At 34.6% G+C, this 26,063-nt stretch overlaps 1 protein-coding gene and 1 long non-coding RNA gene across 2 annotated transcripts in view; one reads left to right on the top strand and one right to left on the bottom strand.

Annotated features, from left to right (window-relative positions):
• Positions 1 to 26,063, top strand: part of IL1RAPL1 (interleukin 1 receptor accessory protein like 1) — a 660,827-nt gene that overhangs the window by 231,440 nt on the left and 403,324 nt on the right. The gene's annotated exons all lie outside the window — the stretch shown is intronic.
• LOC111922916 (uncharacterized) lies at positions 6,368 to 24,586 on the bottom strand. The gene is made up of 4 exons (XR_015285375.1): positions 24,468 to 24,586; positions 8,146 to 8,299; positions 6,556 to 6,657; positions 6,368 to 6,456 (listed from the first exon to the last, which is right to left on the bottom strand). It is a non-coding gene; the product is annotated as an uncharacterized LOC111922916 (long non-coding RNA).

Raw genomic sequence — 26,063 nt, 5'->3', positions numbered from 1 at the left:
ATTATGTCGAATAGGCCAAACTTAGATCAAATCTTGATGGCATATGGAGTCAGAAATTTTCCTAAACAGGAAAACTAAGGATTCCTTAGAGGTCACAGAGTTCCAGGCTAAAATGAAGGCATTGCAGCTAATATCCTATGTGTTTTGATAGGTGAGGACAATGTAATGGCCCCTGCGAGACAGTCATTAGGCAAAACTATTTGAAGCAGTTTTGTCTTTGCTCTGTCTTACAAAACAAATTAGACTGCAGCTGCCGAAGGGATTTAGACAATACAAATATCCTCACATTTTTCCTTGTTTTTCTCTTTCAGTTCTGACAAAAAAGTCTGCAGATGTACTCAGAAATCTGTCCAGTAGTAATTAGATTAGCATGGTAATTGGACTGTAACTTCATTTATTCATGCAAATGAAGTCTAATCCATTTTTTCATCCCTTTTTTTGTTTGTTTTTTGGTTTCTTTTTAGCAAATAGAACAACTTATTTAGTGTCGCATTTAGTTGACTTTTTTTTTTCAGGTATCAGATTTTTCAATACATGAGAAAGTTTCTTGAGGCTTAAAGGTTATATAATTTCATATGAACATGAGGTCTTGTCCCTTCAGTGAAGTAGCATATTTAAGAAATATATAATAAGCAAGGCTGAATATGAGGGTTAATTTCATTGAATATAACTTGGAATGACCTTACCTTGGGGCACTATTTCCTTTTTGCATTTAATATTATTTTTTAAGTGAGAAAAAGCAAAAAAAGTAGAGAGGATAGTGACCTAAATCTTAAATATCAAGATTAGTTGTATATTTTGCTCAATTTTAATGTTGCATTTTGGCCTAGCCTTACAGGTCATGGGTTTCTGAACTTACTTCCTCCTCAATATTGTTAATACCTAACTATCTGTAATCTTCCATGAGGATAAACGTTGTTTGTTTGCTTTTTTTTCTCAACTGACGTGTATCTATGCATGTGCATGCATACACACATTTGTACACTCACACACACACAAACATATCTATTTCAACTCCAGTTGAATAAAAACAGTTTTCAAATTGTGCATTATCACCCTCAACACCTGAAGGACAAAAAAGCAAGCTCACCTGATCTGTGAACATTTTAGGGGTTGTTTGACTGAAGGGTTGTTCTTCACTAAAGTTTCTATTTTGATACACGCATATGCTGTAAAATTCCAACACCTGCACACTGCAAGTACAGCTGTCTTGCATGTGCAATGCAAACACTTGAACTCACAAAAATAACAGAAATTACAGGAAGAACTTCAGGGTAAAATTTAATTGACAAAGTTGAAGAGATTCATGTGTTGTGGAAGAGTGTCATTTGTGCTAAGCATGTTCTGCGGTTGGAGGAACAAAGACTGACTTCACCTCAACACCATAGCACAGTTTGATTGCCAGCTGGAAGGAGAGTGTTGATAAAACTTGTAGGATGTTTATGTCTAGCAATGTTGAAACAGAGGTGGACATTTAGTCTGAGGTCTCTGATTATCTGTAGTATAAACAAAGATATAGCCTTGCCCTTTTGAAAAGGTCAGGTGCAACATTTCCTAAGATGCTGGGCAAACTTGCAGAGCAAGAAAGAGCAAAGAAGGAAGTATTCAGAGGGAACTTGGGATGCACAACCAGAAATGGTATGTCAGTATGGCTGTGTGACCAGGTTAAAACAGGGGAAATAGGCATAAACACTGATGATGAGCAGTTTGGCACTCCAGGTCTCAAGAAGTGGAAGATGGATTACCTCTATCATCCGAAATAGAAAAATTGAGTTATTTTCAGGATTTAAACTTCATGATACCCCAGTCTCGGTGGTACAGGCCACCTGGCAAAAGATAAAAATTAAGCACACAATGCCTACCTCCCACTCCTGGTTTCCTGCTTGTAGGAAGTCCTTTAAGTATAAAAAGTATCCATCACTTTATTTGTCAGGGATTTCTGTAATTTTTTAAGTGAAATAATGACTAAGCTAAAACGAGGTTAATATTCTCCCAGCACACACTCCCATCAAATCCCTCTGATCACTCCCATTTTATGTATATTTAAACTAGTACTAAATGAGTGGGAACTGTGAGATTTAGAAGCCACTAAACTGCTGTTTATGTGAGCAGCAAGTAAGCCAGTGCTGTGGTTTAAACTCAGTTAGAACTAAGCCCCAGGCAGCCACTTGGTCACTCCCCATGGTGTGACGGGGTAGAGAACTGGAAAAAGTGAGATGTAGGTTGAGATAAAGACAGTTTAATAGGCAAAGCAAAAGCCATGCATGCAAGAAAAGAAAAATGAGGAATTCATTCACCACTTGTGATGGCCAGGCAGGCGTTTGGCCATTCCCCAGAAAGCTGGGCTCCTGGGAAGACAAACACCATTCCTCTGAATGTCCCCCCATTCCTTCTTCTTCCCCCAGCTCTATGTGCTGACCGTGATGCCAAATGGTATGGAATATCCCTTTGGTCAGTTGGGTTCCATCTGTGTCCCCTCCCAAATTCTTGTGCACCCCCAATTCCCTTGCAGACAGGGTAAGGTGAGAGACAGAAAAGGTCTTGACGCTGTGCAAGTGCTGCTCAGCAATAGCTCAGACATCCCTGTGTTATCAACGCTGTGTTCAGCACAAATCCAAACTGTAGCCCTATTCTAGCCACCATGAAGAGTATTAATTCTATCCCAGCCAAAACCAGCAGAGTCAAAATCAGAGTAAATAGGTCTACATGCCTTAAAGAGATAAATACACTTTTATGTACTTTATGTATGCAGGGAGAAATTTAAGCCCAGGTTTACAGTTTGGTTGAACTGAGGTAAATATGTATGTGTGTGTGTATATATAGATACATGTCTTCTATCACCAATGAAAGCTCTTAATCTCACTTAGAAGCCTATCATATTCCCTTCAGTTCTATCAAGGACTACTGAAAACAAAACAACTGTGTAATTGCAGTATATTTTTTATTCTGTGTAAAGAACTGAGACTGTAAGGTGTGAATTTCTACTGCAAATTTTTCTTTTTGCCTAATTTATTTATTACTGAATCCAGATTTCTGTTTAATTTGATGAAATTAGAGGAAACGAAATGATTTGTGTTAATGTAATTTCTCTGTTTTAAAACTGATCAATCTTGGCTGATTAGGATAGGTACTAGGATAATTCAGTCAATGATTCAGAAAGGCACAGAGCATGCTGAGAAAGAGAGGAATGCTCGAGAAGAGTCAGAAGGTGACCAGGTGACAGATTTGTTTCCCAGGTGCTGTTGCTGGCACTGCACCACTGTGTCTGCCTTGTTCTTTGGAGGCTGTGGCACCACAAGGCACAGGGCAGGAGTGATCAAGAGCTCATATGAATCAAAGTGATTGAAAGAGAAAGGAAGGTTAAATCTGAGCTTAGAGAATCTGTGTTACTCCATTTCAGTGTCTGCTGAGAACACCGACTGCCTGAAGCCAAACTCTGTTAGGTTAGCTGAGCCTTTTCAGCAGTGCCATGCTCCCAAAAAACTCAGCAGTGCCTGGCTAAAAGCTATCTGTGACCATTACATTAAAATGTACAGTTTCAGTCTTCTTTTTTCCCCCACTGGGAAGAAAAGGCAATGAGGATGCTGGGACTACTTCACTGTACCATGACCTCTAGAATTTGTAATAAAAATCTCTTTCCAAGACCCTTCTATCTAAAAACTTAGTATTGCTACACTAGAAAAACCCAGTGGCAACATATAAAATTCAGGATAACATTTAAAACCATTTTCAATGTTTTTAAATATATCAGAGATATAAAAGTTTTGTTTCAACCATATGCATTTTAAAATATGTTGTACAAGTCAAAATATTTCATTGGATCTTGATTAAAAATGAAATGGAGCCCGGCATTTTTCTATCAGTGGGGTTTTTTTTTACTTTTATTCACATATTTTATTATTTGCAATTAATTTTTTTTTCTGTTTTGCAAATGTCTTGATAAAATTTTAATTATTTTTTTTTCTCAATATTTTTTGAAAAGGATAGGTGTTTGCAATAGTCTTTCCTTATAAGTAGTTCTGAAGAAGTTTCAGAAAGACAAAAATGTTCAACTTCAGTGTTAGGTCCAGGCCTACACACAATCCTGGGACTTACTTTGTGACCATCCCACATCTCTTACTAGTAATCAGAAAATCAATCACTATTGTCCATCAGAATAGAGTAAAAATAATGCATTCAAAGATATATTGGAGCAAAGAAGAAGTCTAAGAAAAAAAAACAGACAAAATCCTTTTTGATTCACAGAGAAGAACACAAAATATCAAATGGAAAAGATTATATTATAACCCTCACATGCTGAAATTCCCTTCAAGGCCAACTGTGCTATTTACTGAATAAGTTGATCATTATTTGCATTCCACATTCAACATGAAACACAAGCAGCATGACATTAATTTGCTTTTCCGGATGATTTGTATTTTTCTGTCAGGTATCCTAGATTTAGGAATTTGCTGTTTTGCTGTGACAGACTCTAATCTGATGACTTGGAGGTACTAACATAACATTTTTCATTTTTCTCATGGTGAGTTGAAATGAGGTATTAAGGAAAATACAAAGGAAAAAAATCCATTTAGTCTTTATAGGGAATAGCCTGATATGAGACCTAGTAGGGGTACAGGCAGTTAAAGGTGTCTTGTAAGTTCATATGCTGTGATTTTTTCTTTTTTTATTTTGTATTTCATAAAAGCTTCTACATCTTGGAGTGAAGAATAAATGTAAATGCACCTAAAAACAAGTGAGTGCAGGCCTTTCATGTATGTGGAATCCCTGCTATTTTTAATATACATTATTTCCTTCTCAGCTGTATTTTATGCCAAAATCTTCTCAAAGAGTATGCTGTCTAAGGAACAAGTTGAGAGTAAAGATAAGTGCAAACCAGGACCAAGAAGAAAAAAAGCTGATAAGAATCTAGGTAATTTGGAATTCTAAAGTGGTCTCTTGGGTTTTGCTTGAATTTTGAAAAATACCTCAGCTGCACAAAGGTGATTTTTGAAGACAGTGAAAAATATTAAGATTCCCAGTAAGAAGTGTAAACAACCCACATTGCATCAGTGGGAGTTGATGGGCTGGAAATAAGCTAGAAACCTCTGTTTGGAGCAGAATTCTCAAGAATAGTAAAGCCACAAATATATTTTGGCCTTTTAAATGAAATCCAATTAATTTTCGGTGGAAGACATATTCTTCTTTCCTAACTGCCTATAGTACATTTGAAATATCTCTCAGAAAGAACCTCTTGCTAAGACTGATCACATTGATATCATATGTAAAGTGCATCTGCAAGAAAAAAGACAAAAGAAGAGAGAAACCAACAAGAACTGTTGAAATTAAAAGTTCATACTTTTATATTGCTTTATATTTCTGTTTTCCATCTATGTGAGATTAAATATGATATTTTAATTGAAAATAGATACATAGCCTGGAAGCAGAATTGTTTTCAATATAAAAGTTGGAGTCAAGTCTAGGAATTCATGATGGAAAGTTGCATGCTTCCTCTTTGAACCAAGCATTCTTCTTTCAAAAGTCTGACTATAGTTCTGCAATTTGTCCTCCTCTCTAATCTGAAAGCCATTACCATTTCACAGAAGTTTAAGATAGTACGGAAAACAGTGTTACAAATTAAAAGGGCAAGGAAGAGATTATTGGATGACAGACATGTAGAAAATTTTCATTGGATAGCAGATAGTAATCATTCAAACAGCCATTTTTTATTTAACTTAATTCAAATCACAATGTTGAAGTCCTAAAGTTAGGAAAACCAGAACTTTTCTTTTTCAGAAGGAAGGATTAATTTTACTCCACATCACCTTTAGCTTGGAAGCATAGTTACTGCATGCTTGAAGAAAGAGAAGGATAATTTTTTATGTGAAATATTTTTGAACTCAAGTGTCATGCAATTATAAGTTGCTATATTAATTTTATTTGTTTGGGTTTTTTTGTTTGCTTGTTTGTTTATTTGGGGTTTTTTTGTTGAATTTTGCAATAGCTGATCTCATACTCTTTTGGGACTGACAACTTTCCTGGCCTTTTTGTTTAGAGCACTGTGAATCTGAGGGACAGAAGAAAAGCTAAGAAGATAAAATAATAGGTCAAATGTTTTATGAGCAATCTCTGTGATCAGAACATTATAAAATATCTAATATAATGAAATACTTTTGTCTGCATGGATTTCTATGAAACTTGATAGACTTTACATAAAAAGTTTGAAAAACTGCATTTGTCAGAAAAGTTTGGATTAAATTCTATATGTTAAGATTTTTTTTGTTAATGTAAGAAAAATTCTGTGTTTAAGCAAGTTTATCATAATGAATAATGCTAAAGCAGGGCTCATGTGTTCTGGGAATGTTGTTCCTGGTATATTATGCTCCAGTAAGATAAAAAACCCACCAGGTTTTATCTTCTCAAGCAGCCTTTGACTTCTCATGGAATGCTCACAATGCATTTGTTAGGGGAAAAAACCTGCCAGGAGAAAGCAGAAGACACAGACACCTCACATTTGAGTAGAATACATTCCCTACCCTGTATATTTGCTTTTGGGTGTTCTGTTTTTTGCTTTACCTGCCAAGTCTGTTGACTCCCTTGCAAGACTGCAGTGGTGGTCTCAGAGAAGTGACTCCACTTAAGTGTTTTTTGGCAAGGTCATCAAAGGATTCAAAAGTGCTTGCAAGTATTTGGAAAATATATAAAAAATTATATATACAACTTTGTATGATCTATGTCTATACCTGCAATATATATCTATATCTATATCATCTATATCTATCTATCTATATCTATATCTATATCTATATCTATATCTATATCTATATCTATATCTATATCTATATCTTCTATATGTATGTCTATATCTATATCTATATCTATATCTATATCTATATCTATATCTATATCTATATCTATATCTATATCTATATCATCTATATCTATCTATATCTATATCTATATCTATATCTATATCTATATATCTATCTATATCATCTATATCTATATCTATATCTATATCTATACCTATATCTATATCTATATCTATATCTAATCTATATCTATATCTATATCTATATCTATATCTATATCATCTATATCATCTATATCTATATCATCTATATTTATATCTATATCTATATCTATATCTATCTAGATCTCTATAACTCCCTGAAGTTGTCCTCCATTTGACAGCAACATTCTACAAACTTAAGCCTTTAGGAGATCACAAAAAGATGGCAAGTTAAAAAGGAGAATCATATTTTCAGAAAACTTGAGTTGAACTGTTCAAAATCATACCAAAACATGAAAATACTAATGTTCAAGAATCTCCTAGAAACAGAAGTGCCTAGTTATTATCCCTGATACATTAACTCCTTTCTCTGCTCACCATTAACCCCTTTCTAGCTTCTCTTCTGTACCACAGCTGATCCTTCATTCTGTTCTGCAGGTGTTTGCCAGTGTCTGAAACCTTTCCCATCCACATAAATTTAACAAGATCACTTTTTTACCTCCAAAGCAAAAGCAGTACCTGCCTCTTACTGTCATGTTAGCAAGGAACTGGGAGCTATTTTTGTCCTTTTCCTGGATGATGAGCATTTTGAGCTACAGTTATTTCCCACTTTCTCTCGTTCCATGTATCACAGCGCAAAACTGCATTTTATCAGGTGCATCTGAGGACTCTGTTTAGTAGTTTTCTTAATTATAAGGGAGAGTATCACAACCATTGATTTTGATCATGTAATCATGTGCTCTGCAGTACCCTCCAAAAATACGAATCTCTTGCCATATGAAGAAATAGTAATACTAGCTTTAAAATGTTCCTCTTTAATCACTTTTGCAGCACATTGTAAATTAAATCCTTATAAAAGTCTGTCATTTTAATAATTACTGTAAAATGCTCTGTAAAATGCTGTTGACACAATTGAAATTGCTCAGCCATATCTTGCCCGCTTATAGGGCAAGAAGTTACTAAACTTCTAAAAACCAGAATATGAAATATTAAGGCAGGCCACAGATTTCTTCTTTAAAACTTGATATATGAATTGACATCTTTCCCCACTGTTAGTATTGCTCAGTTACTTATGCTGTTTCCTACACACTATGGAAATAACCTCATGGCCACACAGCTTCACTATTTTCTCCTTCCCTGGGAACCATTTGTACCTGAGTTTAGACAAGAGAGAACATGGGGTTAGAGAAAACACCGTTCTTCCCCCAGAAGTGTCCTCTGGAAGTGAATCTGGGAGCAAGAAGAGGTTCCAAGGCTCACAAGCTTCCAGCTGATGGCAGCTTCTTCATCTCTTTTTGGGAATCCAGGCTGTAAGAAAGTGGTAAATTTAACACACAAAAGCAGTAATAATTTAACAGCCTCTGCTAAAGGATAGCATGAACTAGTTGTGTGTTCTGGCTACAAAATCTTAGGAAGGAATGTGGAAAATATACAAGGAAATACAAGGAAAAGGCAGTCTTGTTTAAACTGATAGTAATATGTATTACAAATGTTATTACTCAGAGATGTAACCATGCTGATGGATGTGCTTGCTAGAGACAATTCAGGAGCTTTTCATGCATTTGGAACAAACATGTATTATGGGACTGTATGTGGCCTATTTTGCTTCTGGCTACTATAGATATAAGGGTCTTGTACATTGATACTTTCCATGATTTAGTGATCACAGAAAAAAATATAAATATGTGTGTGTGTGTGTTTAGAAGACAAAAACCCAGAAGCAACTTTCAGTACACCAGTGGAAGAGCATTAACATTAAGCTTGAGTAAGCCAAATGCAGTCAGGAACAAGCCTGAATTTTAGAACTTTGTCCTAAATTGGTCATGAATTATGTACTGGACTTACTCATCAGTGTGCCAGATGAGTGTTCAGATCTAAGAAAGTAGGAGTGTTCTCCACAGAGTACTACTGAAGAAATATTGGGCAAACTAAACAAAGATTTCATCTTGCCTTGCTATAAACTTCTCATTTCAGAAAGAGACTGCACAGAAGGAATCAGTGGATAACCTCCAGTTCATGGCAGTTTTTCAACTGAGTTGGAGTGTAACAAAAATATTTTCATTTTATTTCTATTATTGCTACATCACTATACAATGTCTTAAAAGAGCATTAGGTAAAATCTGGTCATTTTTGTTGTGCTTCAATATCTACTATTTTTATATTATCTTTTTGGAAACCTCCACCAAATTGAAATGGTTTAGGATTATATACATTTTTGAAAGCAAAATATTTGAAAGGATCAGATCACTGCCAGTGCATGCAATATTTTAAAATAGTTACTCAATATCTTTTTTGGATAGTGGGCCAAATATAGGTACTGACATTTCTTCAGCACAAAATTTGGTTTGCTTGTCATTAACATATATGAACTGCCACAAAATTTCATTGCTTATCTGCCAATTTTGGCAACAGGGCTGCAGAGTAATCTTCATCCAAGACCATCTTAAGGTGGAAAATTTCTCGTTTGTCAAAATATGTCTTCTCTCAGTTCCACTCTATCTGTCAGCTTGCAGCTGTAGACTTAAACTTGAGTTCTGCCCTACAGTTTTGTGCACTTTCCCTCACTTGTTTTCTTTCTTATGAGTAATGCACAAAAACTATTTTGGTGAAGACTACTTTTGGCTTGTCACAACACAAACTAGAATGAGGTCTTTTAGAAGGGTACTGATTTTTATAAACACAGTTTGCAAAATTCTCCTTCATCTCCACTACTAAAATCAGGGACACTAACACTTTTTCATCCCTGTTCTTAGTATATGTGACAAAACCTCCCAGCTGTTACATAGAACACTATCATTTTATACAAGAAAAAACACCAGTTCTCCTACTGTAAGTGGACCAAGAGAAGTTGTGGGAGAATAGACCAAGGATCTTTTATCTCAGGAATCTAAAAAATAAAATAGCAGTTTGCAATAGTGACTTTCACACGTGCTCTGTGTGTGTCTGTGAGCAGGTATAAAAATTTCTCCACAAAGTAATCCAGAGACAAGAAAGGAAACAGTATCAACACTGTGTTTTTAAAGAGTATAATTTAAATTGCTATCCTCAGTCTTAGATTTTTTTTTTTTTTAAATGAACATCTTTTCATTTTTCAAGTGTCATAGTCTTTGATCCTGCGCTAAAAGACTTCACATCTCTTCTCTGGTGTATTTGCAGGCTTTCTCTTTTCTATTGTTTTTGTTGTTATTGTTGATCAGCCCACTGGAACTCTCTTATCCCAGCTGAGAAACAACACAATATTTTTCTGTCACAGAAGCAGATCTAGATCAAGTCATGAAGAGGTAGCACAGGAACAGAGAGCACAAAGAGTGGGTTTAGGATGAGTGAAAATAAATTAATGTAGTTGCAAAGAGAAGTAAAAAGTAACACATTTTTTGAGAACATTCTTTAATAGCTGAATTATAATGTAATCTTTAATTACATGATCATGTACTTGTTCTATCTGAGAAAGTGAAAAATAGTACAACTTCATCAAATCTTTATGAGTTTACATGAAACCAAGAAATAATGTTTCTTAGATTTGTGATCCAGACCTCACAGAATGTGAAAGTCTGCCTTCATCTAAGAAATCCCTTCAATAGGGATTTTATTGAAGATTGTTTTTATTTTCTTCAGAGTATCTAAGCAAATGACTGTTCCAGCACCTTGAATGAAATACAAGGCTTATGAGTATGAATGCATAGAAATTCTGATATCAGCAAGAAAATCCTCGATGTTCATTTTCCCATGAGCTTTACAGAAAGGCTTCAATGGGATAAATCCCCTTGGTTTTCACAGGGTAACAAAATTCATTGCCCATGGTGTAAGAGGAAGAAGAAACAGGAACAGTTCCTCTCAAAGGAGTTTTTAGATACTCTCTTGATCATCTGCTGTCATTTCCCTCCCTTGTATCTAGCTCTGTCCACTAGTTTATGTCACTTGTCTCCTTTATTTACCTCCATCTCCTCTCCCAGGTTTTCTACCACTGTGGCAGAAAATTTATGCATTGCAAGGAGCTCCTTCATTCCAACTTTTACCTCTATCTCAAGTCTTAATATTCTGTGGCTGCTGTGTTCTGTGGGGGGATCAGCCTGGTTTGGGTTCACAGCCCTCCTCAGTCTCCTGTCCCCCTATATACTCTAGGCAAGCACACACAAAGAACCTAAAAATCCTCTGCTAAGCCCTCATGATCTTCTGTTTGATTTTGCAGGAATTGTGTTTTCATTATTCTGTTGTCTTTCTTTTCTCTCCAAGTTAATTAAAGGTAATTGATTAATTGGTACTTTGCTGTAGCAACTACCCAGCTGTAAAAGCACCAATCTGCAGAGTGATCATATGTGTAGAGCATGTCTAATTTGTTATCTTATGTGAAAAGGCCAGAACTCCTTTTAAATTAGCTTTAACAATGTGTATTTTCCAGGAGAAGCAGTTAAGATAGAGTACAAGTACTTGCAGGTCCTACCCAACCCTCTGCAGCAGAGGCACTTGAAATCAGATGCACAGATGTAGCTTTGTTTCCAGCCAGGCAACTTCAGGAATCTGTCTTCTGTTAAAATGTTTTTTCTGGTTTCTTGCATGTCATATTGCCACCAGTACAGCTGGCAGACCCTCTGGTGCATAAGCAGTCTTCACACTTAGGGGGAAAAAAACCCAACTCCCTTTAATAATAATATTCTGGCAACAGGAGCTGAGTACTTCCATAAGTCAGTGGTGGCAATTGAAATTACATGTTTAGAGATGTACTTTCTGTCCTATTTTCATGCTACAATCAAACTTATTTTTCTTTGAAGAGGAATTTGGAGAGTGAATGTGTAGGGATTGGGGCATTTGTTTTGGTTCATGACATTTGCAGGTATATGTAGAGGCCACTGCTCCAGTGACTCATTCTGGAACATACACATTACCAGACATCCTTAAGTACTAGATAAGAAAACTTTAAATTGGTCCAAATAAATCTTTTAAAATGATGAAATACTGGAAGTGTTGGCTCGATTTGAAATGTTTCCTTATCATTTTATTTCGTAGTAAGTTCCAAAATTTTCCATTTTTCTCCTGATTCAGAAATTTGAAAAATACAAATTCCAAGTTAGATTTTGCCTAGACAAAATAAAGTAATTTTCTTTCTATTTGCTTTATTTGAGCAATTGAGTAAAGCAAAAAAATATCAAAAAAATATCTTCTGATCATTTAAGTTTCTGTAGAAAGAAGCTGTTGTTCAGAATAAGGTACCAAGATACATATATATTCACCTCTGTGAAGTTCTTCAGTGTCTGTCAGAAGGTTAGAGGAAACCTGATTTCTATGGTTTTCTCTGAAACTTCACACTAATGCATTTACTTTCTGTAGAATAACTTGGTTTTGTGCCCAGAGTGAGTTAGAAAGTTAATTTCTAAAACCATGTTTTCCTTATTGTCCCAGAAAGTGGGGTAGAGTATACAGTGTCTCTCCCATACCTTACAGGAACAAGAAATTATGAAAATTGAGGGAAAGTGCTAATTAATGAATTATTTATTTAATAGACTATAGATTCACTTAGTTTCTTTCTAAAATCACAAATTTGTTCCTAAATATTTTCATGTGCATTCAAATGTGTAGTGTCATACCTAACATTATCCAATACCTATATAATATCTAATGTATTAGATAGGTTGAGTTGTGAAAAGATTACTCCTCTATTAAACACAGAAATTTCACTTCACCTTACACTGATGTAATGATTTTGTGGTTAAAATTGTTTATTAACACATTTTCCCTCATTTTATTCTAGGATTTTTCTCTAAAACTTCAAAAGAATATTCAAATTCAAAGGCATATGTCACATTTGAGCAAATAATTATTAGTACTTTTAGCAGGTAAGCTGATCACTGGAAAAAAAAATTGAAATTGCTTATCCATTTGAGCAGTGAACATTAACATTAAGGGGTTTATATTTTTCAAGGCCACTTTCTTTTAAGAAATACTTAGGAACTTATAAAACTTTGCAGGGAAATGCAATTTTTCCAGCCCAATGAACTAAAGGTCAAACCTAATTTTTAACATAAATATAGCTTCTGACATCTAAGCAAATGATAATATAGATTTGCATACAGATTAAATGTAAAATGATTGTAGTTTATTTATTTAAAGGACAGTGAAATCAATTAAAATACAATACAAAAAGACATCACTGAAAAGAAAAATCAATATTACTCCTATTCACAGAATCTAATGTGAAAATCATCATTTAGAGAAAAGAGCATGTTAATTTGGTAGGAAAAAAAAATCACTATGACTTATAAACACCACTAACAAAATCAGGTAAATCACATAATTAAAATAAATTATATTTCTTTTAAAAAATAAGGAAAAAATATTTCTAAACCTAGGTAGAAATCATTAAATATTTGCTTAAGCAATATCCTTTTCAGTTGTTTGGGTTATATAATTTCATATTTGGGTGGACAGGGTTAAATTATATTTATTGAGCCTGTAAAAATTTATTCAGCAGTGTTCTTCACTGGAGACAGAAGAAGTCTACTTTCCCTAAACAACTTTAGTAATTGATGGTGGTTCAGGGAACAAGAAACACAAAAGGGACTTTGAAAAATGTCTCTTATTGTCATTAATTGTTTTTGCTAGGTTTTGTAGAGAACTGTAGCATGTGGAATAATAAACATGTGATAGATTTGTTGTAAATAAGAGCATCAACATTATTTGATTTGGGAAGATAACTATTAGTTGAAAAAGCACAAATAATAATTTTAGCAGACATTGTTGACATAACATGATCCATTCTGCCATGGATCCTGCACTGTCTGTGAACATGAATATCAAAGAAGCACACATCTCAATAATGACTGTGGGAAGAGTGTGGACCCTGCATGCAACTGTTTGGAATTTTTTTTAGTGTCACTTTTTTTTGTCATCAGTTGAATAAATGGAAATTCAAGTCCATTCTGTAGTATAGTCCAGTGGTGTCAACAGCTGAAGGCAGGGAAATAAGGAAGGACAGCAGAGTCAGACTGTTTTTCTCCACCTCTTCAGAAAGGTCAGACCTGGGTGACTTTCTTTGCAGGTGAGATGAACCTCTCCCAGTGCCTCTGTGTGCTTTATAAGAAGGAGGTAACATTCCATGTAATATTCTGTTCTGTGGGCTAGACCCACATAATTACATGACATCAAATGGGAGGCTGACAATTAGTTGCTGTTCTTATGCTCCAAGCCCATAAAGCATGGAAGGAATTATTAATGAAACAGGGCTTTGCTGCACCTTCCACCTCAGGAAAGATGGAACTTGATGTATTATCCCCTGGATGCACCCCTGGTGGTTGCAAATGGTGGTTTTTGAGCAAAGAACAAAATCTTCTGGTATGACTGACAGAATTAAATATAACTGGTGTTCCTTGGAGCAATTGAGGACTGCAATGTAATTCTGTGCAAATACAGGACTTTTAAAATAATTGTCATCTTTAAGAGACCATGTCTAATCAATCCCTTACAAACCCACCAGAGTAACAAAAAATGCCTGTGAGGGAGAATAGTATATGGAATATCTAGCACTAGTTGAAAAGTCACTGAGTAACTTCTTTCTAGAGTATCATTATTTCATATTTAATATGTAAATGATGACGTAAATCAATGATAAATATTTTATGAAGGTATATTACTTGTTTTGTAGTGAATGTACAGAGATGGTGTAAAAGGTTAGGTCTTTTTTTACTATAATTTAAATAAAAGATTTGTGAAATCACAGACAAATTCTATCAATGAACATTCCACTGTTTAGTGAGTTAATCTTGCATAAGGGCTACTAGGGAGAAATTCTCTAATGTAAATATTTAGCATTGTATTAGACACTCCAGAGTGCTTTTTTTCTGGTCTCCAGTTGCCTGCCCAGAGGGTGAAATACTCCTTCTATGATCCATGCCTAGCAAATACCTCAGCAAACTGAGACAGCATCAAACATGCCTAATCTGTGTGTGAGCAGCTGGACCCCCTCGGTCACATTCAGTGATAACAAGATATATACCATGGCTGTGCTATAGGATCATATTTTGCTTATTGTAAGACAATAAAATGCAGGTAAATAATGATGTTTGGTCACTTGTGTTTCAGGTAAACCTAATTTAAAAGGTCAATATAATTATTATTTTTTTTCAGAAGTAAGTAGTACTTTTGATCACTCAAATACTGAATGCAAGACAGAAGAAAGAGGAGACAGAAAAGCAGGAGATTTTCAAAAAATATATGTTCTGAAAAGGATTTTAGACTGACTAATGAAAAAATTAGGCCTTTAATGCAAAGACTTCTCAATTTAAGGCTAATTTAAAATGCATATACATACACTAAAATGAAGGTAAGTGGATAGCATTTTCAGATGAAGTAGGGTGAGCAAATAATTCTCATTAAACCTTAGTAACTGTGAGCTTTGGAAAACAGCCCAGTATCTATGTTGTAGTCGTCTATGTCTATGCAAAACTATGACCTTCAGATCTCAGGAATCTTTCCAACTTATTTTAAATCATTACAAAGATCAGCACACTAAATGAGTACCTAATGCATTTCTATTTGCTTTTTATTCTGAAGGGTGCTTTTTTTTTTTAAATCTTTAAAAATATGTGTATCAATTTCATGAGTTAGAAAGTCCAGGGAGTACACATCCTTAAAATCATAGACTTTACAGGTGGAGGAAAGCTTTTTTTTGTGCAATCCAAACACAGCAGCTCGCCCCTGATGCCGTGCTGACCTATGGACTGATCTCCAGATGATGATGTGAATCATGATCTGAGCAATTTGCTGCACTGATAAGTTTTAGGATCACTCAGGAGAGAAGAGACCACAGAAGTTTCTAACACAACCTTTGCCCAGCCAGGAGCTCTAAACAATACTGAATTCAAGTCAGGTCACTTAGGGCTTTGTTGTGTCGGGTCTTGGGAAACCTCCAAGAATGAATATTCCACAACCCCTCTGGATGATCTGAATCATTGCTTAATTATCTTTGGAGGGAAATTTTTAAACTTAAATGCAGTTGAAATTTCCCCTGTTTCAGTTTATCCCATTTAAATGCGATGTAAAGTAATGAGTCTTCATTTCTTTGATGGTTTTATGAATATATATAATATTTGAAAAAGTAGGGTTTTGTTGTTTGGTTTTTGTTTTTTTTTGTAGGTTGGTTTGGTTTTTTGTTCGTTTTTTTTTTTTTTCTTTCCATTTTCTGTGCATTATCTCTTAAGTAAATGCATCTGTTCTCCCATCACTGAATGACACGAAAATGAGGTTTAGGAGGAATGAATATCATTTATTGATCATTTTCATCACTGGATTTTTTTCAGCATACACTTCCTACCAAAAAATACCCAATGTAAACTGAGATATCTGAGTATGTGAAAACTTGGTGTGTTTTTGTCATATACTGTTCTACAACTTTTCCATCAGGACACTTTAATCAATATGTTGTTATATCTACTGACTTTCTATCTACTTGTCAGAAGGATAGGCTGGTGTGACTTTTTTCTCCAAAGTAAGTGGATGACATTTTGTCTATTAAAGCACAAGATGCACTTACAGGGTTATTATAATTCAAGTAAAAAAATGCTGAAACCCACATGACAACAATTTTAAGAGAGAAATGTCATCTAGATCTGTATGCATTATAAAAATCTATGTAGTGCATAAGTAAGGAAAAAAAAATGTTCCTACCTCAATTAGGAAAGTTGTTAGATTGTAGTTCTATTAAGGAAGTGGCTTTATTCCCTCCACAAAAATAAACTATGAAGAGGGACTTTATTTTAAAAATCATGCATAATATAGTGGGGGGTGACATCAGAGGAGAAAAAAGAGGAGAATGGATAATAATGCTTTATTTGCAGATCTATTCCTTCCTGTGCTCAGGAGGAGACATTGCCCATATTATTAAACTTGATCCTGACCATATGCATTGATGTGAAATGCAGTGTACGTGAAATTCTGTTTGAATTAAGAGTTGTTAAGCATTGCAGTTCCTGGTGTGCAAAGCAGAAAGGAATCATGATCTCACATTTCACTCTGCAGTATATTGACAGCTACTAAAATAATAATTAAAAAATATAATAAAAAAATACCCCATCATACCTTATGTTAGGATATAATTATGATTTCCCTAATACCTAGAGAAATATGCAATAACCAAAATCCTTAAAATCTCACCTATTTTTATATTGCAAAATAAACCATCAGATAGACTTGGAAATATACAACTAAACAATTACTTGGCCAAGCACAGGAGACTTTTGTTCAAAGAAACGGAAGCATCAGCAAGATGCTGATTAGTCTTGACATGTCAGCTCAGATTCTCCACTGTTAGAGCTGTTATGTGCTGACTTCAGCATGGAAATGGTTAACCTGGGCCATGGTTACATATTTCATTGCAGAAGGTGAGGGAGCAATACAGAAGTCAGCAAGTGTACAATTCAAGTGGCACAGTGAATACAAGGAGAGAATAAAAGAGCATGTAAATAAGTGTTGAAAGGTAGGAAATTTGGTGGATGAAAGAAACATCTATTTTTTTTTTAATTTTGCTGGTCAGTCTTGTTTCTTTCTCTTCCTTCACTTCTAAGACTGCTGAGGTCTCATATGAATAACAGTGTGATAGCAGTAACCCTTAAAAAAATTGGAGTTGTAAGTTGTTGACAGTGTTTGTTAAAGGACAGGAATTTCTGCTGGGATATTGATGTAAAAAAATTTAAAAATAGGATCCTGAAGTAAAATAGAAGGCATTTCTAGGTGATTATGATATTAAACAAGGCCAGAACTCTTAAGTACAAATATGAATATTTGTATCCATGTTATGACTCCTGCAGGATTTCATCAGGCAAAGATGCTGTGTCTTGGGAGTACCTAGTTAGACTCTAGGGAGTCCTAAAGAAAAACATTCAGAAGGAAAACATTAAAGTGTAATAACTCCAAAATCTGAAAATCAAGACAGCTGAAAGGGAATCTTATATCCTCTCTTGCTTCCTTGCTTTCTTGCCCCAGCTGCAAGTTGAAGTCCCTCGAAGGACTGTGGCACATTTACCTTTACAAATTGACCATATTGGCAGTAGAGTAGTGAAGATGAGGAAAGAAATTTCTGGCACTGTCCTCAGCCCCAAAAGCTCCTGTGCAAAATGGATAATGCATTGGTGGGTGCTTGCCATGGGTATTTTCTTTGGTTTGTGTTTCATGCAGACCTTAGCTGGTATCTCCAGCATCATGACAGACTTACTGTGCAACTTATAGAATTTTTGTTGTATTCCTAGTTGTTGTGCTTCTTTTCTAGAAATGATATATTTTGACAGTAGGCAGAATACCTATTGTGGTCCATTTCTGCATGGACTTAAAGATCTTCACAATTAATGGTAGAAAATAAAATATTTTCTTCTAAACATAGCCTCTGTTTTTCTGTGAGGGGGTTTGGTTTCCTGAATAGAGTCCTGGACATACCTGAACCATATACAAATTGTAACAGCAGTATGTATCTCAAAAGTTCTAGAAAGAAGATTTAAGATTGTCTGAAGTCAATTAATTTGCTCTCTCTTCTAGAGTGATAAAAATATGAAGAGCTAATGAAGTAAAATGTATTTTTCAACTTTCAGAGCATACAAAGACTTTCTTGCAAAATGTCACAAAGGAAAACTTAATAGGAAAAAGTTTATGACTTCTTTTTACAGTAATAAATTTGTGGAAAATAAATGCCTGCTTTTTTACATCAAAATATTGTGATGCTAATTCTATCAGATTTGCCTATAACTGCTTTATTATCACAAGTCCCTAAAGCAGAATGAAGCACTTGTTCACAAAAAGAAATAACATTTACCAAAACAAAGTTTTTAAACCCAAAAATAAATTAAAGTATTTTTGATAAATTGCTCTGAAGTAAAATGTGGTCTATTAATATGTCCTTTAAAATACAAGATGCCAAAAAAAGTAATCTGAAGGAATGATAATTTGTCGTGCTACAGTATTTCTAAATTGCTATAGAAATTTTCTGTATTAAAGAAATACATAAATGTTAATATATTTAACATCATTGGAATTTCTCCAATCTGTCCTGCAAAGGTTGGATTATTTGTGTTTGCTTTAGTATAGTGATAGTTAAGATAAACAGAGGCAATGCTTGGCTCAGTTAAGATGAAAACACCAGTATTGGGAAAAAGGTATTTTCATATATGACTGTTATTTTGGGGATATTTTAACTAACTTTCTGAAATATTTGTAAAAAAGTTATCTTCCTCTTAAGATAGTTCATAGACTTTTAATGGTTTAATAATGTATACAAATAAATGCAACATTTCTTATAATAAACCAGCCTATTAACAGCCTAGAATTTGCTTCTGCTTCCACAGGACCTTTTTAACACTATTCATAATCCTGAAGGGTATTCCAGAAGGTCAGGTAATCCACTCTTCTAATGAGTTATCCTCTCATTATCATTAGCTTGCTGTCAGTATCCTGTGTGAGCTCTGTCTGTGACTGCAAAGGAGCCCCCTTTGTCTCCTGTGCCCCAGCAGGCTGGGAGATGGGGGTGCACCATCTGAAGGACAAACCACAGATTGTTTACATAGATTGTTTGTTTTTTGTTGAGTGAGATGAGGAAATAGGAGCTTATGTTCTTTTTATTTGCAGATTTCTATTTGTTGGAGGTGGGTTTTAAATTAAACAATATTGCATGGACCAGAGGGCAAAAAATAGGGACCATTTTCCAACATGGAAATCCTATCCTGCTCGTTGGGTGTCTGTTTCAAATGGTAAAACTTGCAGTATGAATTATGAAAATAAGGATTATAAATCTTTGACATAAGTTGCTGATACTCATTTCCCAGAAGTCATTAACCATAAGTGCATACTTAAGTGATTGTCTCTTCTTTGTTACATTTTTGAGAGTTTTTGAATAAGCTTCCCAGATGTTATTAAAATACATCATCACCTGCAGCTCCTTCTTTCTTTGTGCTAAGGTACCAACCTCTGTGCATATATTCTTTTACCTTCCACTAACAAAGTAATAATAAGTAAATAAATTAATAAATTAATAAATATAATAATAATAATAAGAAGAAGAAGAAGAAGAAGAGTAAGAATAATAAGAAGAATAAGAATAAGAATAAGAATAAGAATAAGAATAAGAATAAGAATAAGAATAAGAATAAGAATAAGAATAAGAATAAGAATAAGAATAAGAATAAGAATAAAAATAAGAATAATAGTTGAGTAGTTTGGTGACTATTGAGGTTTAAGGGGCTGAATTACAGCTACCAATTACTTTCATACAGACAGTAGATACAAATGCATTCACCACGACTTTAATTCTGAGCCACAAGTTAAATATTAGAAGGGAACATTGTAATCTAAATGCTGAAATTATGTTAGAAGTGAGAAATCAAAGAAGTGGCATCTAATCTTTTCCTTCATGACACGCTAATCAGCGACTTTTATTAGACATTTAACAGCAAATACTTACAAGTGTTGAATATCAGAAATTCTTGTGCTGGAAACCGCTGCACTGACAGAACAGAGATGGCTCTAACCTAACCTTCACATTCAATCAGTACATTTCTCTGCTTAATAGTGCTTTTTCTCCTACTGTTAGCTTTGTGATGATGAAAAACACATTTTGGTTTTGTGTCAGTACTGGAAATAGGACTTGCAGTCATACAATCTTTTGCCACTATGTGCTGAGCAAGTGATTGAACAAAAAATTCAGTCTGTCAAGCAACAGTCAATAGCCATTGTGGCAGCTGATTTTGTGCTGATCAAGGCTTCTGGAGTGAAAGCTTGTATTGTCCTGGGAATGCTGATGTCCTGAACTGCCCAGCAAAGTTAAAGATGAGTAAAGTGAAATGTAAGATAAAATTTGTATATACAATGATGTTTATTGTGATATATTGTAATGTTATTTATGTAACTTTACATATTTATGTAAATAATGAGGGGTATAGAGTACAACAGTTAATATTAAGGTAAATGTGCTACATTCCATATGGATAGTAGAAGAGGAAGGGATCACATTTTCTTAACCATTTGCCTTCTTACTTTACCATCATTAAATCCCTTTCATTGGATTTCTATACATGATATTTTGAACTTAATAATTCAAAAGCAATTATCAGTTGCTTTCTGGGAGTTACCTTGTGAGACAGCAGTGCTATCATATTGGAAATGCTGTTGATATAAGTTACTGCAGAATAATAGAGCTGCTTTATTAACAGCTTCAAATATAAGCTATTTACTTCTAAGCAATAAGTCAGCTTTTTAACTGGAGGAAACCTTGCAAAATTATGTTTGGGAAGCTGAATTCTGTTATCATCAAACTTAGCACTGCTGAAATGCTTACCTTTTCTTCTGTATTCCATTGAAATGCAAAGCCTCTGAATTGGCAAAGCAACAAACAACCATTTAAAAAGAAATCTTTAGAGGTTGAAAATCAGCATTGGCTTTTTTTGTCTCTACTTTGTTCTTTAAGCACTTTCACCTCTCCAGCATGAGCCAGCTCAAAACCCATTGTGGCTGACCATAACATCTAGTCTAGGATGTCTTTTGTGAGAACATGTCCACCAGTCTGTGGCTGATATTTCTTACAGAAAAAGAACTTGATTGATTTGGAAGGAGTTTCTGCAGACCCATTTATGACATGCAGCTTGACCAGCTCAGTGCTGGTAAATGGAACTGGAAAGCTACAGGGCACCTGGCAAAGAGACAGTGGTCATTTCTTCTGCTGCAGCAGGCACTTAGATGTCATGTTGGGTTGCCAGAGCTGAGGAAAAATATAATTCAATCTTTACTGAGGATAAAATGTAATATGAATTTCCTTGGCAAATGATCCTTAGCTGAATCAAAATCCAGGTAACAAAGCAGATGGACTTCTCAATTTTATTTTTGAAAGTAATCAAAACAAAACAGCAATAAAGGAGCCCTTATATAAATATAACCATGTTGAAAAAACAAACTACTTTAGGATGGTTCTGAGTGTCTTCTTTCCTTGTTATTTGTTTTGTACTTTTGTTTGTTGTTTACTTTTGGCAATGCCTCGTGTATATATCTACAGGGAAAAACACACCTGCTGTGGACCCTTCATATGTTCTTGCATATTCTCAGTGAGAACAGAAGTAATTTTTTATATTTTTACCCGGCTTTATGCTTCCAGTTTCATTAAGATTGGAAAAAAAAAAGCGAACAAACAAAAATATTTGTGCTGTGCCACAGAAAATGGTTGCAAGGAAGCAGTAGATTCAAGGGCAAAATCAGGGCAAGGAGAGGCAAGCAGAATGTGTGAGAAATGTCACACAAGCCCTTCTGGGTGTGCTCCCTCTCAAAGCATGGGGAGGTCTGGGGATGCAGTGCTGGTCTGGGGCTGGGTCTGGAGAGACGTGGTCACCACTGGTCCATTCCTGCTCTGCTGCTGAATTAAGGATAAGAATTTAACAAGCTTTTGATTGGAATTAATGGGTGAACTCTCAGGGTGTAAATGGAAAAGTGGAAAGAGGAGAAGAAGGGGGGAATTCTTACACTGAATTGTAGAACCTGCTTGGCTGTGTTTTTATGATCTGCCTGGGTTCGTTCCTAGAGTTCAGTGCTCCTGATAAAGGTGGTGGGATAGAGCTGAGCTCTGATTAGCTGCCTATGCATATAATAGACATATTACATGACTGAATTATTGCAATGGAATTTTGTTTTGTTTAATACAGAAATTCTACAATTAAGTTTAAACTACAAATTTTGAAAAACATAGTTATTTTACTTATGTCTTGTTACATTCCAGTATGAACAAAATGGAATTCAATGAATGAATTTTTATCAACTTTTATTAATTTTGTTTATCATAATTTTCTATATCTGGATCAAAATTAAAGTCTTAATTGAAAAAGTCCTTTTATGTATAAATTGCCACTTATGGGTAAGTGTGCGTTTCTCTCACCTAATCTAAGTTGTATCTTTGAGGATGGTGTCTTGAGGATGCCAAGTGGTTTGTTTCCATAAAAGTTTAAGTGAATTCAGATTGCCAGGCATCATTATCATTTAACAGTGACTAAGACACATATATTTCTATTTTTATGTAAATGAAACAAGCAGCATTACCCTGCATATGTGGGGTTTTCTAGAGGTTCTCTAAAGACCATAATTTCACTGCCTATAATGAAAGGTTTGCATAGATGGCTTTTTAAATAGGTATTGCTGCTTCTTCAAAGTGTTAAGACAGTAGGGAACAGAATGTCTTGGAACACCATAAATAGGATAAGAGCACATTGAAGCTGTACCTTCAAACACTACCTCCAGAGCAATGCGTCTGACAACTTTTATAAGTTCCACAGTCATTTAAAAACATAAACCAGAGAAAAACAAGGAAAATGAGACATTTGTGTAATCTGATTATAGCTATGTGTTTTCCCTATTAAAAAAATGGGTTCTTATTCCAAGAGAACGATGGAAAAATCTGGGGCCTCCTACCTGAAAGGGGAAAGTTCTCAATAAACTTTTGCTTGTCTTGAAGTCCAATCATCAGAATATTACTTTTTATTCTACTTAATGATTATATATTAAAAAAGTTATAGAGACATAAAAATAAGTATGTATATTTTTAAATATTGGCCTAGAATATCAATCACAGACATGGCTATATAATAAAAAAGGAAAGGCATAAATCAGCTCTGTCGCATGTCTTGTCAGAATTTAGGACAAAATCTGTTGCAGGAAGCTGGAAGACATTCATGGTTGTTATTTTGGAGTGGTAATATTTTGCCAGAAGGGAAAATGCTTTACCTCAAATCAGTGTCAAAATTTTGTAGCTGAATCCGAAACTTTCTTATGACTAAACTTTTTGTTTTTCTCAGTTAGTTTCCTGAACTTGGAATTCAGTAGAAAATATCATAAGGATACAAATTCCTCATTTAAGTTCAGAAATTAATTCTAGAACCACACCACCATCATGAAATTACCTAGTAGTTCCTTAATGTCCCAGGAGCCAAGCAGAAAAGTACTAAGAGTAACTGTATTAAAGTTGTACATAAAGTTGTGTGTGTATATATCATAATATATGATTGATATATCTATATCTATATCTATATCTATATCATCTATCTATATCTATATCTATATCTATATCTATCATCTATATCTATATCTATATCTATATCTGTATCTATATCTATATCTATATCTATCATCTATATCTATATCTATATCTATATCTGTATCTATATCTATATCTATATCTATATCTATATCTATATCTATATCTATCATCTATATCTATATATCTCCACATATAAAAGCAACATATGTTTTATTAAATATATAGGAACATTTGAAAATGAGACATGCTTAAAGACTGAATTAATTACAGTCCTTTAATAAAAAAAAAGAAAAAAGCAAGGATGATAGTATAATGGTAGATGACAAGATACAGGAAGCAACTGAGGAGAGATTGAGAAGACATTCTAACAGTTTGAATTTACTATTGGGCTGTATGAAATTGACAATAGCAAGTCAGAAAACAGTTGCCACTTACATCTATTTCAGTACCCCAGTTCTGATCCCAGCCTGTGCAAACAGAGAAGAAGCAAGGGGCAACATTATATTTTTTAGGTGTACTCATAAGCTCCCGTAGTCAGCTATTACCATCTTGACTCATTCCTTAAAGTTTTTTCATTAGGAGAAATGCTTTGAGCCTATGCAAGCTGAGTCAATCATTTACCTGCATGCACAGAGTTCAACTATGAGCAAACTGAGAGCATATTTCCTGTTTGGAAATTCTAGTATGACGATTTCTGTCCTTTGATTCCATTTTTGTTTTATGACAAGAGCTAAACACCCATTCCTTAACCGCCTTCTTCTTGGCATCCATGATTTCACAGACTTCTTTTGCATGCCTGAGGTTTACAGGTCAGATCTCATTCAGAAGTGTTTGTATATCTTTGAGAATTCTTTCTGCCCTTCTTTGCTTCTTTTCAAATCTTATTATCCTTTTGGGATATGAGAACCATAAGTATTTTATACTGTCTTCCTTTCCTTATCATTTTTATATGTTTTGGGTTTATTTTTCACTCTTCACTCTTTTTACTCCTTCTTCTTTAGATAATATTTCCATAGAACTCTTCATTATATTTGCAAATCTTTGACTAAATAGTAAAGTTAACAGCTGGTATTTACCAGTTACCAGTGGTAACTCCTCTTCACGGTTTCCATGAAAAAATCAGGATTGTTTTCTTCAGTGTGCACAATTACAATGTGTTCAGTATTGGTTTATCCATTGTACTGCCAAGTACTATCATGTAATTCTTCTTCTTCACCTTTTGACACTTCTCCCAATGCTCATTTAATAGAAAAAATGTTCATTTGAGGTTGGGAGACGTAAAAATATTCAGTGTTTTAACTCTGACACATTTTTACCACAGAACATGGTCTATCTTATACCTGTTCCTAGAAAACAGTTATCTACGAAATATTAATCCTTGTCTGTATTATTAATCATTAATTATTATTATCACAAATATTAATCATTGGCTACCCTTATAGGTATAAAATCGTATAATAAAATACCTGCAGAACAGTAAGAAATTCTCCTTATTGTAAAGGAAATAGAAAGCAGATATGACCAGTGTGGCAGTCCATGTAATCTAGTATTTTCTTTCTGGTGCTGTGAGGACAGTATGTTTCAGAGTGCTGTAGCAGACATATTTGCAACAACCCATTTGGAGAGTATTTCTTTTTGTATTTATCAGACTTTACAGCTTGAAACAAGAATCTTCAATCCTTCATCCTTTAGGTAATTTCCATCTCTCTTCAGGGCACAAGGTAATCTTTAGCTGACAAGGGCACAAAGCTGCATTTTTGGGAGGCAGGTTCCTCCATCATTTTCCACACGAGTACATTGCATCTCTCTCTGATGTATGGGGCCCTGGCCCATGGCAGGGACAGAGTGCTGAGCTAATCACAGGTCTGCTCCAGCACAGCAGATCCCATCAGATAACAGATGAGCCACGACAAGTACAGAATTTACTGTCAGTAGTACATAATTCCATCTGAAAACACATAGTAATGCATGTCAAAAAAGCTAATTGACTGTACTTGTAGGTAATTTTATACCTTATCCCTTTGTAAATAT

The sequence above is a fragment of the Cyanistes caeruleus genome, chromosome 3 (genome assembly GCF_971803275.1).
Source record: "Cyanistes caeruleus chromosome 3, bCyaCae1.hap1.1, whole genome shotgun sequence".
Lineage (NCBI taxonomy): Eukaryota > Metazoa > Chordata > Aves > Passeriformes > Paridae > Cyanistes > Cyanistes caeruleus.
The sequence above is the reverse complement of the archived record's forward strand: the minus strand, read 5'-3'. Positions and strand labels throughout refer to the sequence as shown.